Source organism: Triturus cristatus, chromosome 6, assembly GCF_964204655.1.
Source record: "Triturus cristatus chromosome 6, aTriCri1.1, whole genome shotgun sequence".
Lineage (NCBI taxonomy): Eukaryota > Metazoa > Chordata > Amphibia > Caudata > Salamandridae > Triturus > Triturus cristatus.
The window spans coordinates 1,144,531,026-1,144,545,611 of record NC_140589.1 but is presented as its reverse complement, the minus strand read 5'-3'; positions in this window follow the sequence as shown (position 1 = coordinate 1,144,545,611).

Genomic DNA, 14,586 nt, shown 5'->3' with positions numbered 1-14,586 from the left:
GTACTTCTCGGGCCTCTTTCTGTACCTCTCTTGCCTCTGTCTGCACCTCATGTGCATCTTTCTGCACCTCTCTTGCATCTTTCTGTACCTCTCTTGCCTCTTTCTGCACCTCACTTGCCTCTTTCTGCACTTCCCTTACTTCTTTCTACATCTGTCTTGCCTCTTTCTGCTCTTTTCTTGCCTCTTTGTGCATTTCTCTTGCTTGTTGCTGCAGTTTCCTTGCCTCTTTCTGCACCTCCCTTGCCTCTTTCTGCACCTCACTCTCTTCCGTCTGCACCTCTCTTGCCTCATTCTTCACTTCTCTTGCCTCTTTATGCACTTCTCAAGCCTCTTTCTGTACCACTCTTGCCTCTTTCCGCACCTTATGTGTATCTTTCTGCACCTCTCTTGCATCTTTCTGTATCCTGTTGCCTCTTTCTGCACCTCACTTGCTTCTTTCTTCAACCCTCTTGCCTCTTTCTGCATCCCTCTTGCATCTTTCTGCACCTCTCTTGCTTCTTTCCCCACCCCTTTTCCCTCTTTCTGCACATTTCCTGCCTGTTTCAGCACAGCTTGTGCCTCTTTCTGTACCTCGGCTGCTGTCTTCTTCACTTCTCTTGCTTTTTCTGAACCATTTGTGCCTCTTTCAACACCTCTGTTGCTTTTTTCTGTACTTCTCTTCCTTCTTTCTGCACCCCTCCTGCCTCTTTCCGTACCTCTCTTGCCTCTTTGTGCACCTCTCTTACCTTTTTCAAAACCCCTGTTACCTCTTTTTGCACCTCTGTTGGTTCTTTCTGCACTGTCTCTTTCTGTACTTTTATTGCTTCTTTGTACACCTCTGTTGCTTCTTTCAGCAACTCTCTTGCCTCTTACTGCACTTCTCTTCCTTCTTTCTGCACCCTCCTGACTCTTTCTGTTCCTCTCTTGTCTCTTTGTGCACCTCTCCTACCTCTTTGTGCACCCCACTTGCCTCTTTTTGCACCTCTGTTGGTCCTTTCTGCACTGCTCTTGCTTCTTTCTGCACCTCATTTGCCGCTTTATGCACTTCTCTTGTCCCTTTCTGCACCTCACTTGCCTCTTTCAGCACCTCTGTTGCTTTTTTCTGCAGATCTCTTGCTTCTTTCTGCACCTCCCTTGCCTCTTTATTCACCCCTCTTGCCTCTTTCAGCTCCTCTCTTGCCTCTTGCTGCACTTCTCTTGATTGTTTCTGTACCTCTCTTGCATCTTACTGCACCTCTGTTTCCTCTTTCTGCACCTCACTTGCCTCTTTCTGTACTTCTATTGCTTCTTTGTACACCTCTATTGCTTCTTTCAGCAACTCTCTTGCCGCTTTCTGCACTTCTCTTCATTCTTTCTACATCCCCTGACTCTTTCTGTACCTCTCTTGCCTCTTTGTGCACCTATCCTTCCTCTTTATGCACCCATCTTGCCTCTTTTTGCACCTCTCTTGATTATTTTTATACCTCTCTTGCCTCTTTCTGCTCCTCTCTTGCCTCTTTGTGCATTTCTCTTGCCTGTTTCTGCCCTTCCCTTGGCTCTTTCTATACCTCTTGTGCCTCTTTCTGCACCTTTCTTGCATCTTTCTGCACTTCTCTTGCTTCTTTCTGCACCTCTCTTGCTTCTTTCTGCACCCTTCTTCCCTTTTTGGCATCCCTCTTGCCTCGTTCTGCTGTTCTCTTGCCATTTTCTACACCTCTCTTGCCTCTTTCTGCACCTCACTTGCCTCTTTCTGCACTTCTCTTTTTTCTTTCCATACCCCTGTTGCTTCTTTCAGCAATTCTCTTGCCTCATTCTGCACTTTTTTTGCTTTTTTCTGCACCTCTCTTGCGTCTTTATGCACCTCTGTTGCCTCTTTCTACACCTCACTAGCTTCTTTCTGCACCCGTCTTGTCTCTTTCTGCAACCATCTTTTCTCTTTCTGCACCTCTCTTCCCTCTTTCTGAACCACTGTTCCCTCTTTCTGTACCTTTCCTGCCTGTTTCTGTACCTCTGTTGCCTCTTTGTGCAACTCTCTTGCCTCTTTCTGCACTTCACTTGCTTCTTTATGCACCTCTCTTGCCTGTTTCAGCACCTTTGTTGCTTATTTCTGCACTTCTCTTGTCTCTTTCTACACCTCTGACTTAGAGGAAGTTTTAATCCCCATGCCCTATTATATACTAGGGCCTTACAGGCGAGGTCATGTCAATCAAAGGGGTACCCAAACCCATAGTGTACCCTAGTGTATGTAGGTGTTTTCACTGTATTCTAAGTGTTTCTCAGCATAGCACTGGCTCTAGGCCTGGTTAGTCAGAGTCAGTTACCACCAGTACCAGTCAGCAAAAAGTTGGGGGTACAGGATGACTTTGCAACAAGGCCTCTTTCTGCACCTCTGTTGGTTCTTTCTGCATATCTCTTGCTTCTTTCTGCACCTTTCTTCGCTTTTGTGGACTTCTGTTGCCTCTTTCTGCATTTCTCTTGCTTCTTTCTGCGCTGTTCTTCCTCTTTGAAATTCACTGAATGTTCAAGAAGGATGTTATAGTTAGGAATTAGCATTTTAAAAACCTTTGAAATTCACAGAAAAAAACATAGGTTTCAGGGATTTTATAGTTAAAAAAACCTTAAAAAGTCACTGAAAAAAACACAGGTTTCAGGGACATTATGGTTAGTTGGACATTTCACTCGTACAAAACCAGAGTAATTTGTACCAAATAGTTAGTAGAGCTAACTATAACTCGCCCCCCGGCAATGCACTGCTGATGATGTCACATATTACATCACTCATGATATGGTGAGTGACAACCCCTTTTTGTACACAGAAAGAATAAAAATCTAAAAGACCTCATAGTACGATCTCGCGTGACGACCACACAAAAAGATACCATCCAGACATCTGTATTAGGCAGAAAATTCCCGATTGAGAATTACAAATGCATGGCTTGCATTGCATGTAAATTTGTTGAAACCAATACATATATTCTCAATGGAACAAACGTTTCTCTCAAAACCCTTACTAACTGTAAAACCACCAACATTGTATATTTACTTTTGTGCCCCTGTAATCAAGGATACGTGGCGGAAACCTCTTGTTCCATAACAATTAGGCTGACAGAACACAGGTCAGCCATTCGAACAAGGAAAATCAATGCCCTGCTAGTAAAACACTATATGGCGGCCCAACACACCACTCGACATAAGAAGGCTTATCCTTGAGGAAATACATATCAATACAGGGAGTCTTAGCACAGAAATAAGGAAGCGTAGAGAGGTCTATTGGATCTTTATGTTAGACACCTACAAAAATGGGATGAATAACAAAATCCCACGGATGGGATCAGGCAATTAAGTACAATAACACCTAGTGCACGTTAGAATATTGTCTCAACCTGTCCAATACATTGGTAGTTTCTGGTTCCTTCACATACCCTATAGTCAGGCGGATCTTGTGAGTGATTAAATAATATAACAATATTTGAACTTAAATGAACATTCAAAACCATCACTGAAACAGCAATAATGGGCCAACAATAATCACTAATGAGATCTACAAGGCAAAACTACCATATCTTGAGATAGCACCAATCGATATCGACCACACATCAAAGGCCTAACCAGCTGTTTACAGGCGGATCTACTGAAACGTTTCTCTTTAAAGGATTGTGTGGAAGCTTGTAACTTCTTCTCATAGTGTGACCATATTGTAGGTTCTAAATGGTAAATATAAAGAAAAAAGCTTCTAAACATGCCCAAGTAATAGCCACAGATGTGTAGTATCTTTGTAGACATCCATAATACATGAGACACTACACCTTATATATAGGCCACCGATGCGTTCCGATAAACCTAAAGATATTTAGAGGCTATATACACATGCCAAGATAGCCGCTATGGTAGGCAGGGTACGAATCAATATTGACTATACATCATAAGCATAGATCGCTATTTGCAGGTTGTTCATCTAACACGTTTCTCTCTAAAGGAAAGTATAGAAGCTTATAATTTCTCCCGTAGCGGAACCGTGATGCAGGTCCTTAATGGTAATTGCAATGATAGAAAGCCTTAAAAACATGCCTAAATGGTAATTACATACGGGCAATATTTTTGTAGATGCACATAATTCATGAGACACCACACCTTATGTGTAGCCCACCAACATACTTCGATAAATTGAGGGACATCTAGAGGCTGTAAGATCATGTTAAGATGGCTGCCACGGAAGACAAGGTACTCTGTAGATATGAAGGTACTATGTAGTACCACCCACTTACTAAGAACTAGCCTATCAGGGCAGTCCTGACTATTTCACGTTACAGCCTTCATTAATGGCGCACCAATGCCCCGTAATCTGCTGGCATAGCAGAAATATGCTGCAAGTTCTCGTATAGGAGCTCACAACACATGCGTGTAAGACGAGGAAGAACTTTCCGGTTGTTCGCCATGCTGTAGATTTGCCGAGTTTTAAATTTCAGGCCACCTGAAACTTCCAACCCCACGCTTGCCTTTTTAAATAAGGCGGGATACTAAAATAAGATATTAAAAAATAAAACAAAAGGTAATTACATAGACTGCAGTATAGCCGCTAATAAAACTCTTATGATTTCTCTTTAGGGAATATTTTTATGTGACCCCTACCTTGGTGGGTGCAATCCCAAGCCTAAATAATGGGTAAGCCATCCAGCCTAGCTTCATATTTAACCATCTTAAAACAAATGAAGTTTTTTTAAAGAAATCTCATTTTTGTTACGTTGTATATAAATGTCAAGAAAACCAGCCAATCATATATCTTCCTAAATGTTAGATGATCAGTCCACGTTGATAAGGTAATGGCATGCAGGGATTAAGCAGCATGCGGTATACGTATTTTGGGATCACTTTTTCACCTCGAATGTTTAATCTTTTAAAAGCAGTTTTTATACCAGCTCTATCTTACGCATAGCACATGCATGGTCATTGCACTTGGATGTTTTTCCGTCCACACATCTTTCTTGATTTTTTGATGAGCACAATACGGGCAATATTTGGGTTCTATCTCTTCATGTTTTATTTCATAGAGGACTCTAAACTATATTCCTCTTTTTCTGTGACACTCCAAGTAGTTTAAATATACTCATCCTATAGCTAAGTACAAGTTTATGTAGGACCGATAATTTGTAACCCAGATGTTTTTTTAATATATTTCTAGGTCTTATATCATACATGGCTTCCAGATGCAGGCTTAACGCCTAACTTTAGGACTCCTAAATGCCTTCTGTGAATACCGAAACTCTTAAAATTAGGATTTTTCTCAGTTTAGGAGTCCTAAAGTAAGGGCAGCAGCAGAGAAAGACAAAAGTAACAGGCAGGCACGATAAAATAAAAAAAGTGGTGGAATTAGAGCAAGACACAGATGGGCACAATAACAGTGGCACAACAGGGAAAAATTAAGAAAAAAACGTCTGAGAAAGGTTACGGGTGTTACAGGCAGATTGGTACCAGTTGGAGCAGGCAGCAGGCACAGGAGCTGGCAGCAGCCTCGAACCTCCCAAGGAGGAGGACGGGGTCTAGAGGCAAGAGATGGCACAGTGGAGATGCAGGGAGAGAGTGGAACTAGGCTGAGGGTCAGAGGTCATACGCACTCACTGATTCATAGGTCTACACACATATCCACTCACCTATACAGTCACTCATACACGCATTCACTGATCAAGACAGCCACTGATATATGCACTCAAACACCTATACAGATATTCACACACCGCCACTCACCCATAGAATTACTTACACACCTAGTCAGTCAGCCAAAGAATCAATCAAACTGCCATTTACTCATTATACAGTTATACACACACCACCTCACTTATTCATACACATACTTACTCTCTTATACAATCACTGACACAAGCACACTCCCATCCATGCAGCCACTCTCACAATCACTCACTCTTAGATATAGTCACTTATATACTCCAACACTCACATATACTGTCTTTCACATTTGTAGTTACTCATACGTGTACCATTGAGACATCCATCCACTCACCAACACAGCCATACACACACTCACCCACCCATGCATCCCCTCACAGATGCACTCATAAACCCATACATCCAGTGAATCACCCACTCACACATCCATGCAGGGAGTCACACCCCCCCACCCACCCACCCACACAGACACTCAGACACCCATACAGGTACTCAGACAACCAATCATTAACCCATATAGACACTCATGCAGCTACTCACTAACCTATGCAGCAACTTACACACCAACAGACAGACTGAAACAGTCATTCACACAGATTAGTCACTTACCCATGCATTCACTAAGACACTTTTAATCACTCACTTATACAGTCAGTTACGCACCCACAAAGTATTCTATACAGACACTCATACACCCACTCATTCTTCAGTGCAGCTTGCCATATATATAGATACCATTCTTTTTTTTAAAAAGTATTTTTATTATGCTTTTATGTATAACAGCACACAGTTATACAGATATTTTAGACTTGAGGGATGCTCAGATCTACCTAATAATAAATAATTCATTCATATGTACAGAAAAAAATGAGCTATACAGGTAAATATCACTGGAGAACACAGGAGGCATAATTTGTGAATTAATCAATCAGAATTTAAAAAAAAACATCAATCTTAGCCATGGCAGGCAGTAACATCAGATCAAATCAGAAAAGGAAAGTAAAACGTCAGGAACAATAAGACTTAGCGGATAGCTAATTACACCCCAAAGCTACGATAAATCAAGGACCATTAGTTGCCTGAGCCTCCTTCCAGCTTAGAAGAGAAGACCAGAAACGCCTGCCAGACAGTCTCCCTCTTCTGCCCCAGCTCTGATAAATAACTCTTTCCAAGTTAAACATAGCAAGCTGCCGGGAGAGCCATTGCTGAAATGTTGGAGCTACTGGTTCAAACCAGGCCAAAGCTATGCATATCCGGACAACAGCCATAGCCAGGAAGAGGAATCAGTAATATGGATCTTACCCTTTGTTGCTGCCTACCTCGAGGAGCATTAAAGCAGGGGTTAGCACAGCTTTCACTCCTAATGTCTAACCCATAAATTACTCTATGGAATTTAATAAATCTCAAGTCCTGGGCAGGACACAAACATAGGGATTAAATCGGCCTCCAAAGAGTCACACCAAGGGCATCTAACTCCCACCTGCCCCCCCCCCATTGTGCAATCCTAGCTGGGGTATAATAAAGTGAAAAGATTGTCTTATAATGCTGAGCTTGAAACCCAGCAGAGCACACCACTGTCTGTCCCAGTTCAAATGAATTGAGAAATCTATCCTTTTCTATGCCCAGTTGTTCAACCCATTTTTTCCAATGTTTTTCCATATTGTCCTGCTTAGGCGCTACAAGTTCGGCATACAATCTCTTTATAGTACAGTTCCTCCCTTCTCTAACAACATCAATGATTTTAACTTTGCTGAAGCCATTCAACTCGCCCACCTTCCCACTGAGAAAATTTCGCAGCTGCAAATATTTTTAAAACATTTGTCTCACTCACCCTGGATATCACTAAACTGGCGAATTCCGTCTGGCCTCATTAAATCCCCAACCGTCCAGACACCCCGCCTCGCCCACTCTGCCATAATCGTGTCTGAGAAAAGTCCGGGAAGCAAGGGTTTTTTATACAGCTGGGTGTAACAATTTATTCTCCCAAGGCGCGTCTTCTTTTTAAGTGCTGCTTAAATTTAAAAGCTGCCATCAAGGTCTTGGATCTTGTTTTCTTGTAATAGCTGGGCTCATTAAATTTCATAAAGCAGTTAGACACATCATTGCCTAGCAATAGCTTATACACATCTGGTAGCCCTGCTTCATCCCGGGGATCCATTGTGCACCCGCCAATTAAGTTACTCATATATTGGAAGGCAGCAGCCCAGTAATAAGCTTTAAAATCAGGGAATGCAAAGCCTCTTCTTTCCCTAGGTATTGACATAAGCCTAAAAGCCCTCCTAGTTTTGCCATGTGCCCAAATAAACCTATTTACAATGCTCTCAAGTGCCACAAACCAGTGTTTTTTTAAACAAATAAATTATTTTGGGCAAAAACATCATTTTTACCACATTGCAGCGGCCCACCAAAGACATATGTAGATTATTAAATCTATCAAAATCTGATTTAGCCTTACTGATTACGGGCTCAATGTTTATTGCCACTAACTTCCCCAGCTCAGACGTAATATCAATACCCAAATAAATAGCTGACTCTGTCACCCGAGCATAATTCAGATCAAACTTACCGTTCTTTACTATCTGCGTCTTTTGCCTGTTTAGTGCATAGACCCAGCGAATCTACCAAAATCCTGAGCTACCTGTTCAACTGCAGCTAGCGCAGTTGAGGGATTAGATGTAATGATGGCTACATCGTCCGCATATGCCAGAATTTTTGTTTCCAACCCTTGGCTGATAATGGGCTGAATTCCATTATTAGCCTCAAACAATCGTATTAGGGAATCAATATATATAGCGAAAAGGAGGGGGAGCACGGGCATCCCTGCCTTGTGCCACATTTAATCAAAAATGGTGCAGTACATCCCCCATTTAATCTTAGCCTGGCCGTTGGTGCTCTATACAAGATCCGGATGGCTTTGATGAATCCCCTCTCGATGCCAAGCCATCGCAGAGCCTCCCAGAGGTAGTCCCTGGAGACCCTATCAAATGCTTTCTTTTCTCAGCATTCAAAAGCATCACCGCCATAGGGTCCCCTGAGACCTCCGTTGCATCAAACATAGTTATTACCCAACGAATGTGTTGCGTTGTTCCCCGCCCCGCTATGAACCCATGCTGACAGGGGTGGATTGCTTTCCCGATAATACGATTTAATCGGGTCGCCATGGCTTCAGAATTTTTTTTAACATCACTGTTCATCAGTGTAATTGGCCTATAAGACCCAGGTTCCCTGGGTCCCTTGCCCTTTTTCCCAAAAATTATAATATCTACTCCGGACCATGATTCGGGTGCCACCTCACCCTCCTGAGCCCCGGCGAATGATATCCACCAGATCAGATCCAACCACATCCACAAAGGTTTTATAAAACTCTAATGAAATCTGGTCAGGTCCAGCAGCCTTGCCAGAAGTGAGGTTTCTCAATGCACAATAAATCTCATCCTGGGTCAGTACAGTCTCGAGGGATTCGCTATATAACGAATCCATGCTTTGCAAGGGGATTCTGCTTAAATATTCCTGGATTAAGTTTTGCTCCACCTGGGATTCATCACTATATAAACGCTGATAAAATTGTCGAAAAACTTTCCGATTACCGGGTGGGTCAGCAATTAATTTCCCACTATCATCCATTATTTTGAGCATTTCCCCTATCGTGCTCTTTTGTCTCAATCTGACAGCAAGAGTTTGCCCCACCCTTTCACTAAACTCATAACAGTGCGCTTTTTTAGCCAAAAATCTTTCAGCAGCCTAAGCGGCTGTTTGATCTCCTATCCGGAGCTGTATATCATCCGTTGGATTGCCCATATTTACAGCAGAGTCTTACATAATGCTTCCTCTCGCTGAGCCTCCATCATCTGCCGACGCAGGCTATAACTCAATTTCTCCCCTCTGACCCCTGCTTTGAATGCATCCCAAACTATCCAGACACTAGCGCTATCCCTATTAAAATCCCAGAATTCCTTAATCCAATCTTTCATATGGAGCATATATTCTTGTTCTTGTAGCAACCCCCTTTCAAAAGTCCAGGCCCGCTTGGGCCTCACCCCCCCAGTAAAGCCAACCGAAAGGACTATGGGGTTATGATCTGAGAATATCCGAGGATATTTCTCTATCCTAGCCCTTGCCAACAAACACTGTGAAGCAAAAAAATAATCCAATCTAAAGAGAGCCTTATGAGGTGCCGAAAAAAAGTACTACCGGGGTCTTCGGGCTTTAAATAGACCCAGGTGTCAGTTAGTCCATTATTCCTTACTAAATTCGTAAGAGCCTTAAATACCTTCTTTTTGCGACCACAATAACCACCTCCTAAGTTACCCCACAGCCCACCCAGCCTGTTAATATTAAAATCCCCACACATTATTACTAGAGTAGGCCAGATTGCTAACTCTGTGTCCAAAAATTCAAACACCTCAGGATCATCCCCAGTAGATCCATACACTGAGCAGACTGTAAATGTTTCGCCTCCCCATAAACATTCTACCATTGCCAGTGCCCCCACTTATCAGACAATTTGCTTTTAGTTATAATATCCCTTCTCCGGGTAAAGATAGCGACCCATCTTGTTCGGGTCCCTTGCTTGGTGTTGACCATAAGTTGATAGCCTAACTGTTCCAAAATATTGCCTCTGGCACCCTCTATGTGGGTCTCTTGAATGCATAAGAAATCTATACATAGTGTTTTAAGTAAAATTGCAGCCCTTTGCCTTTTGCCTTGATCATTTAGCCCACATACATTTATTGAAGCAATTCGAAGATTCATTTATCAGATATTAACACATTTCCTTCTAGCCGCCAGTCCGAATACCTCTTTAGTTCATCCAAATCAAATCTACCAGAGCTCCTTTACCTCCTTTTACCAAGGCCAGATACCACGAATTTCCCTCATGTACTGTGCTGTGCAATACTGTGCTGTGCCCTTACCCACCCCCCCAAAATCCCCCCTACTATGGAACCACCCCCCACCCCCACCCCTCCAGCAACCAGCAACCCTTGCAGGCAAATAGGTCAGGAATGACCTATGTATGACAACCGATCTCACATCTCAAGTCGTCGCTGTTTCCCCAATCACATAGTACACCACCAAATCCCACACCAGATTGCTTCCTAGACATAGACATATGTGAAGAAGAAGAGGAACTAAACCAGCCTATATCAAACTTAGGCTACCCGCTGCCCCGAACCCCCCGCAGTAAGGAGGTTCAGAGTCATCAGTCAGTCAGCGGTCTGACCCTTCGCAACATTCAAACCTTCTCCTCCCCTCCCTTTAGCATCCTTCAATTCTGACATATACTCCTGTGCCTTAATTTCTGAGAAGAACATTCGCACCCTCCCATTTAGGATGACCTTGAGCCGAGCAGGGAATAACAGATATGCCTCACAGCCCATCCCATGAAAGGGAGTTATCAGCTGCTGTAATCTCCACCTCCGCTCGACCATAGCATGACGGAAATCTGGGCCGGCAAAAAAAGGGTGCCCCTCAAAAGTCAGTTTGGAGTCAGGCTTTGCTCCGTCAATTATAGCCTGTCTGAGGAGAAAGTTCCCAATGTAAATTAAAATTGCTCTTGGTCGTTCCCCTTGCCTAGCGGCACTGGCTTTCTTCTGCAACATTGTGAAGCGGTGCACCCGCTGCACCTCCATGTCCCAGTTCCTATGGGCAAGGTCCGAAAAGGCGCTCTTTAATAGGGACACAACAAAGGACATTATATTTTCCCCTTCGATACTTCTAGCCAGGCCTAATAACCGTACATTGTTTCTGCATTGCCTATTTTCAAAGTCTTCTAGCTTCCAGCACATATCCAATGCTTGTTTATTCCTTAAAAGCCTGTAGCTTGCCAACATCCTCCTCCAGAACAACCGTTCTTTCCTCCATATGGGTGACCCTTACTGCCATATCAGAACACAGCTTATTAACCTTGCAATTAGCGCCCTGCAGTTTTTTGGTGGCTTGCTGTGACCTCCGGCTATCCAATCTAGCCTCCCCCTGCATTTGTTTAAGAGTGGAGTACAATAGTTCTAACGAAGGTGGAGCAGAGGATTCAGTGCCAACGAGTCTTACTTGCGTGGCAGCCCGCAGATCACTTTCGTAAGTCATACTGGTGGTGGAATAATCCCATTCAAGTTTACGGGCAGTTGCCAGATCAGACTTGGCAGGGTTATTTTTAGACTTTGACCATCGTTTCGGAGCCGAAGGCCTGCTACGAAGTGCTTTAGGCGTAGTGGAAGATTCCCCAGTATCTGTCTCATCGGAGGTGTTAAGATCACTAAACACGGGGGGTTTGGAGTCATCATTTAGGGCCTCATGTAGGTAAATAAATTTTACCGGTTCTTAAATACCGAGCCGTACCGAATCGGTAAATTAGAATAGGTAAGTTATATGTAGGTAAAAATTCGGTAACAGTTACCGATTCGGTAACATTCGGTAATCACGAATCGGAATTCACCGAATCGGTAAATACCGAGGTGGTATATACCGAATCGGTAAATACCGAGGTGGTATTTACCGAATCGGTAAATACCGAGGTGGTATTTAGCGAATCGGAAAATACCGAGGATACTACCACCTTCCCTCAACCAAGTAGCCAATATCATAATCATGTCATAATAGAAGGTCTCCCCGGCTTGAATAGGGGACCCCATACCTCAAAAATCAGCTCAGTGAAATCACATCACAGGAGCATCAGGAGCCGTCTCGCAGGAAGGCACGTCTTCGGTCTGAACAATAAACATGATGTCTGTGATATGAAAAGCACCAACTTTCAGGTATTTGCAGCTGCGCGTGTGTCATGGCTAAATAGTGGGTCGAACAACCTAGAGTGGAAAACATGCATCGTGTAAAATTCCAGACTGTGTGTCACAGCATGTACAGACCAAGGTCGCTGCGCAGAGCTTGGGATGGGAACAACAGAATGCACTCGTCTGAAGGAAGTCTCGAGTCAGCAGTTTATTCAAGAAAGAACATGTAAACGCAGTGTCGTGTGCAAAGACAAAAAGATGGCTACATAATATTCAACGTGGTTATGCTAACTGAACAATGTATGTACGTATTCAGGGAGAACTCACTACACGCCCCCTTGAGCGAAGCAACATGTAATAGGCAAGAAAAGAGAGAACGCAGAGTTCAGTTTCGTCAGAGCAGAACAAGGCGTAACCAATGCAGCGCCAAAGTCCTAAAGTCCAATTCATTGCAGCATAAAATTCCAAAAAACACAATGCAAGTATAGTAAAAAACTCAAGCAGACCATCAGGAAGAGAAAAACGAGAAATAAGAGAAATAAATGTTGCGCCAGGGTGCTGTCCAGTAGCACAGGCGCAGTTAATCCATGAATGTATAGGCAGCATATGTGGCCACGGCTTCCAACAAAAAATCGTTAGCAGGGCCACTAAAAGTCTCAGCCATCCAATTAAGTAAAGAAAAGGAACATACGTGTTCTCCAACCAACGGAGCCTCTAGCACAATCAGAGGGCACCCGGAAGGTTCCTCCAAATAGCTCATGGACAAGAAGTCGTAGGCTGCCGCTGAGATGTCCCAATTACCCAGGATACCATGCGCCGCACCACACGCCATGATCCGGACACCAGAACAGGACAACTCGTGAGACACTAAGGGCCTCATCAGTCGATCGAAATCCGGCACCGGAGACACCATGTTGGTCAAGCACAAATCCAGAGGCCATTCAAAGGGACAATCCAGGCAGTGTAATACAGGTTGTACGCAGGTGAAGTAGGAATACCTGAAGGATAATCCATAAGCCAGGCTCAAAGTCGCCAATGGCAAAGTACCATAGAAGTCAAGCATCCTATCACGAAGAAGATGCAGACGGGATAGGTGCTCGTGTGGCACAGAAGGAGCAGCCATTCCGGAGTACGAAAAGGTAAAGCAGCACACCTGCCACTAGCGCCAGAAGCAGCGGAACACCTCAAAAGATGCTCGAGAAAAGTGAATGAACAAATGCCGGAATTACACCAAAAATATTTCGGAAAGAGGTCACGGGGCCCTGAGCCCACATGTTACAAAAAAATGAGCCAAGCCGGTCGTGGACGAGGCATTGATAATAGTTTGGATCAAAGAGCTGAAATGCAGGGGGAGGTCAGTATTCAGAGGCGCCTGTACCTCAGTGCGCGTATCCGCAACGTGAAGGACAAATGTTTCACGAGAGGAAGTCAAAGGCACCTCTTTGTGGGACAATGGCGCTCTATTCTGCTCAACTTGTTGAACTCTGCTTTCAAGGTTGGAATCGAAGGCCAGATGGAAACATCCCGCCGCACATGCGGGGGTGGGAAAAAAAACAGTATTGCAGCAGACAACTTTATGCGAGACAGTTATGTACGGGATTCCCACTCACATCCCGCAGCAAGCTTCATTAATCAAAATTAAATAAATACCGTTTGCAAGCAGAGTGAAAGAAGGTGTAATCACAGGCACTGGGATACCTCGTAGGACGCACGCCAAAATCGGGGCTCGTACATTGCATGCGCCGTGTACTTGCATGTGCCTATTGTCTCATGTATGAATCCTAGAAGTGAGAGTGCTAAAGCTATTATCTATGACGGCAAAAGCCTTCTCCATGTTTGCTTGGTCAATAGCTCTCAATCTGGAAGCCGCCTCACTGTGCGACAACTTGCAGACTTCGTTGTAGGTAGCATACGCCCACCTTTGGGTTCTGCCACCCACAGGACCATTCCCAAAATCATTCAATTCGGTATGCACATTGATGGAGTGGGTGGACTTCCTGATCCTGTAGATGTGCTCTGTGTCAGCTGGTGGACAGATTGGGATGTGTGTACCATCAATGCAGCCAATGAAATGGGGGAACTGTGCCATGTGATAAAAGTCTGTTTTTGTTTACTGCAGTGCAGCCTGTGTGTTGTGGAAGCTGATGTAGTGGTGCATTCTCTGCATCATGGCATCCAGGAAACTCCTGAGGGAACGGGACGGGCAACTCTGGGATACACC